A 6,034-nucleotide genomic window follows, 5' to 3' on the forward strand; every position below is an offset into this window, starting at 1 on the left:
GTCTCTAGCTACCACAGGATATTAAAGAGGAAAAAAACTGCTTCCAAGGCTTCAACCATAGGCTTTGGAGGAGTTCTAACTGGCCATCATTCAGGAAGCTCTAGGGGAGGCAGAAAGAGAAGTAGTAGAGGAGACCTCGGAGCTATTGCCTATCCAAGAGAAGCATTGCTCCCCCACCCCAGTAATCCCGACTATCTCACTTTCAACAAGAGAACACGGGGAGGCTGAATTCCACAAGGAATAGCTAGACACAATACAGAAAGAGTTGCTAATGAAAAGGAGAATGATCGACCATCTCAACAACAAGGAAACTTGAGTGTGAGGACAATTAGCGAGAGCAACAAGGCTCAGAGTTGTCGAGCCAAGGGGAGAAAAAAGATCACTCTTGGTCGTATTGGTGCGCAGATCGGACGCAGATAGCTCACGTGGTGAATCCCGGAAGGTCCCCAAGAACAAAGTACTCTACTTTTTAGCACAAAAACCCATGTAAAAGCAAGCACGACAAGAGGCAAGAGACAAATTGGGTTCAATCTCCCCCATGCCTTGTGTGAGCGCTTCACAAAGCATGTATTTAATGTATATTTCCAATCTTCATGCTCAAAAATAGCCCAATTACAAAAATATGACAAGCTTTTAGCTTTTGAGTTTGCTTTCTACCAAAAATAAGAAAATAAAGCTAATGGACGGTGCCCATAGAGTCTGGCACGCCCAATCTCAATGTCCAAATAGAAATAACATATCCATGCGCATAAGCGCATACAAAATAATAATAAATAATCTATGACTCTATAGACATAACAAAATATAGGTGTGGCGCCTATCAAAATATAGTCCAAAGGTCGAAAACCCGCTAGACTCCAATGCTTTCCTCCGCCACTGCTGCTATCTCTACACATCAACTGAAGCATTCACAATCGTTAGTAAAATAACACAATTAAACCGACAAAAGTGAATACCTAGCAGTCTTCAGCTACATAAATAAATCAACTGGTTAGAAATAAATCCTAACCTTAATTTATTACGAGTGCGCACTCTAAACTCATAAACGTTTATTAATTTAATATGCATTTTGCGGAATCACCCGCTATGGAATCACCCATGTACACACTAAATTAATGAAACGCCCGAAAAGGACAGGCGTCCCCATCAACTTCTCGCACAAAGAATCCTCTTTGCGTATGAGCCCCGGTCATCTAAGTAAGTTTACGGAATCCACCGTAAAACCTCACGGAATCCACCGTGGAATATGCCTCCTGGCATCATACCCCCGGGGTGGGATAGCAATTGACCTCAATTGCTATTAGCTCAATGTGGAGCTAACAGAGTGGGGAAAGCATTTAAGTCTCTAGCGTGCATCCATTGTGCTTCCTCTACAGGATGGTTCTTAAATTTCACTAGATATCTAGAATACCTTCGGCCAGTTCTAGTGATCATGTAGTCAGTGTCTATGATGGCTTCTGGTTCAAGTATTTCAGTCTCTTCTTCTAATAAAGGTGGGTTTTCATAGACAGGGTGGATAGGTAATTGTACCCTAAATGGTCTCAATAAACTAATATGAAATGTATTATGAATTTTCCAATGAGATGGCAGTTCTAACTTGAATGCATTGTCATTAATCTTATGAATGATTCTAAATGGTCCGTAGAATCTAGGAGCTAATTTGACAACTGGATGTCTATCTACACTTTGCAGTCTACGCTTTTCTATTCTAAGCCAAACATAATCATCAACTTTGAAATTCATGGCTTGTCTTTTCTTGTTGGCTTGTTTGGTATATGATTGTTGGGCTTTAGCAATCATATCCTTTACCTCATCAAAAATAGTGTTATGCATAACAGCAATATCATCGGCACTTTGTATTCTATTAGACAAAGATGCAACAGGGGTTGATAATCTATATCCATAAATAACTTCAAAAGGTGCTTTCTTTGTAGATGTGTGCGGTGTATTGTTATATGCAAACTGTAATAAATGTAAATGTGTATCCCATGTCTGAGGTTTAGAGATAGTGTATGCACGTAAAAGATCTAGAATGGTGCTATTTGTGGCTTCTGTTTGTCCATTTGTTTTTGGATGAAATGCAGATGAGAAATCAATCTTTGTGCCTAGATTTGCAAACAGTGTAATCCAAAAATTATTACAAAATCTAGAATCTCTATCTGAAATAATCACTTTTGGTAATCCATGGTTAGTAAAAACAGTTTTCAAAAATAACTGTGCTGCTTGTGATGCTGTTAAAGTTTTCTTACATGCAATGAAATATGCTTGCTTACTAAATCTATCTACAATTGTCCAAATCATGTCATGGTTAGATTTAGTATTTGGTAAACCAGTAATAAAATCCATAGATATATGTTCCCAAGGTTTAGATGGAATAGATAAAGGCATTAATAATCCATACTGTTTACCATGATGTCTCTTTATTCTTTGACAAATCAGACATTCAGAAACAAAATTAGATACATCTGCATCCATATGCGGCCAATAAAAATCTTCAGTTAACATGCGTAATGTAGAAATGATACCTCTATGACCTTGATATGGGGGACAATGAATTTCATTTAAAACAAAAGATCGGAATGGAATAGTAATACACAGTCTCTTTTCAAAGAACATGAATCCATCATTATATGACAATGAATCAACATGAATGAAATTATTGTGAACTAATTTTTGCCAATCAGAATGAAAAGTAATATCCTGGTGATATGTGTCTTTCATAGCAATTAAAGAATCAAAAGATATGATAGAAATGTTATGAATTGCAGGTCTTCTACTTAATGCATCAGCAACTACATTTTCTTTTCCAGGTTGGTATTGAATGATAGGATGGAAACTTTGAATGAATGAAGCCCATTTGATATGACGGTCAGAAATTTGGGGTTGGCTAAGTAGATGTCTAATGCTTTGCTGGTCGGTCTTTATCATGAATTCTGAACCCATTAAATAATGCTTCCATTGTTTTAATGCTTGGACAACTGCTAAGAGTTCCTTGTCATAAGTGGAATATTTAAGCTCAGAGGGTTTCAGCTTAGAACTAGAATATGCTATTGGATGGTTGTCTTGCATTAATACGGCTCCTATTCCTGATCCGCTAGCATTGGTCACAACTAGAAAGAATGGTCTATTAAAGTCAGGCAATTGTAGAACAGGGGCATTGGTTAATGCACGTTTGAGTAAGTCAAAGGATTTCTGCTGATTTTCAGTCCATTGATAAACAATTCCTTTCTTAAGAAGTTTGGTCAATGGTAAAGCAAGTAATGAGAAATTACGTACAAACTTTCTATAAAAACTAGCAAGACCAAGGAATGAGCGTAATTCATGTACATTTTTAGGAATAGGCCAATGCAATATTGCATCAATTTTCTTAGGATCAACTTTAATTCCTTCTTTTGATACAATATGACCTAGATATTCTATTTCTGTCTTAAAGAATTCACTCTTGTCAGGATTTGCAAACAATTGATTTTCTTTCAGTAATTGAAAAACTAATGATAAATGCTCATAATGCTCTTTTTCACTTTGACTGAACACTAAAATATCATCAAAGAAAACAATCACACAATATTGATATTTTAGAAAAATACAGTTCATCATTCTACTGAAAGTAGCAGGTGCATTAGTTAATCCGAATGGCATAACTAAGAATTCGTAATGGCCAAACTGTGTCCTGAATGCAGTCTTAAATATGTCGGATCTATCTAACCTCACCTGATGATATCCAGACTTAAGGTCAATTTTACTAAATATAGAAGATCCTTGCAGTTTGTCCATAAGGTCATCAACTCTAGGTATAGGATACCTATTCTTTACAGTGATCTTGTTTAATGCTCGGTAGTTAATACACATACGATAAGTATTATTCTTTTTCTTGACTAAGAGCACAGGTGCACCGAATGGGGAACTGCTAGGTCGAATTAAACCTCTATTGAGTGATTCTTCAACTTGAGTCTGGATTTCTTTTTGCTCTATTTGATTGTGCCTATATGGGGCTTTGCAAGGTGGTTGTGTGCCAGGTATTAGGTCAATCTTATGGTCTTCTGGACGTGATGGAGGTAAACCTGGTGGTAGGTCTTCTGCAAAACAGTCCTTAAAATATGCAAGAAATTCCTTATGCCTAGGGTGCATATAATTTTCCTTTGCATGCAATTCATTCACCCAAATGAGATATGATTTAGTATTCTTGCGTAGTGCACGTTTTGCTTGAGTATGCGAAAGCAGTGGAAACATATGAGATGCATGCATACCAAATAATGTAATAGATTTTCCTTGAAAATTAATATTCATTGTGTGTGTGGAATAATCTATGTTGGGATTATGTTGGTGTCTCCATGGCATTCCTAGAATAATGTCGCTAGACTGTAATGGGACAACTAAGAAATTTCTTCTTTCAATATATGAACCAATTTGAATTTCTAAATCTTGAACTTCTTGTGTGCCATTGTACCTAGTGCCTAAAAATGCAGCTTTTATGCGATAATGCGTAGGTACAGTATGCAATTTCAATTCCTTTACCAATTTTGCTGAAATAAAGTCATGGGTACTACCGTCATCATGCAATATAGTTTTTTCTTTTCCATGCACCATACATTTCATATTCAACAATGAATGTGAAGTAAGCATACCTGGTAGAGTGTCGGAAGTAGTAGTAGGATCATCTTCTTCTTCAGTGAAATCCGGCATATCCTCATGCTCTTCTTCGTCCATAGGTCCAAGGTAGTTGATATGTGCTGATGGCTTCTTTGAATGACAGTTTGCTGCGAGATGCCCTGGCTGGTGACACTTGTAGCATACGATGGGCTTGGCTTTGGTCACATTATTTGCAATGGCTGGGAGTCTGGGTATATTTGGATTTGCTTGTTGAATAGGCTTAGGATTTGGATTGACAGTGGATGGTAATGCAGGTGGTTTAGGCCAATTCTTGCGGAAAGATGGTGATGAGAAACGACCTGGATTAAACCTTCTGAAATTGGAATTGAATTGTTTAGATCCATAATTACTGTTTGCTTGGAATGGCTGTGGTCGTCGATCTCTTCCGCGTAACTTATCTTCAGTGTCGTGAGCTAAGGAGATGGCGTCTTCAAGGGTAGCAGGCTTGAACATGTTCACTTCAGCGTAGTAATGTCCAAGAAGTCCAGACATGTACTTCCGCTTATGTGTCGTCTCTGGTACGTCTTCAAGCATGCGTAACTGTAGGAGTGCATTCCAAAAACGCTCTGTATACTGTGGAATAGGCTCACGGTCGCGTTGTTGAAGTAAATCCCATTGCTTGATAGCCTTCTCATGAAATTGCGGTGGTAGGAAATTTTGCATGAACTTCTTCTTGAAATCTTCCCATGTAGTAGGACATTCTATGCTCTTGCGGACTACAGTCCACCAAAGTGATGCTCTGCCTATCAGATGATTAGTAACACACTTGATTTTATCTTTCTCGGGATAAGTTTCCTCATGGAAATAGTCATCAAACTGGCTAATGAATGATAAAACAGTCTTTCCTTCTCTTATGCCATTGAAAGTGCGAAACTTGAAACTTCGCTTACTTATCTTGGATTCCTTGCGAATGGTTTGTGCTTCAAGAGTGGCGTCGATGGTACGGCGAATCAAATCTTCAGCTTGAGGTTCTTCTTTATCAATGGACGCTCCTTGTAGCTTTGTCAATTGCGCTTGCAAGGCTTGCCTAGCTCTTCGCTCTTCTTCCAATTGTAGCATGATAAGATCCAGCTTTTGCTCCATGGTAGGCTCGGGTAGATCGTCCTCAGCCATAGGATCATCCATATGTGGGGTAGTCATCCTGTAAAACTCAACAAACCTTTCTCACTCAAAATCAGTTAGCGGGATGAGCGTAGCTCAAATTTGGGGTTACAAGGCTATGTATTTTTGGGTATTTTCTTCTTCAATTTTCAGAAATTCTGCAATATTTCTGTCTCCGTTTGCTGAAAGTACTTCAACGAACTTGTAGATAGGTAGAACAGCTTGCTGCGAACAACTTTCCAGTTCAGAGTTTTTGCATACGAACAAGTCTTCTATGAGTTTT

The sequence above is a fragment of the Lygodium microphyllum genome, chromosome 6, assembly GCF_053477565.2.
Source record: "Lygodium microphyllum isolate KBCC chromosome 6, Lygodium_microphyllum_v1.1.10, whole genome shotgun sequence".
In the NCBI taxonomy this organism is placed as follows: Eukaryota; Viridiplantae; Streptophyta; class Polypodiopsida; order Schizaeales; family Lygodiaceae; genus Lygodium; species Lygodium microphyllum.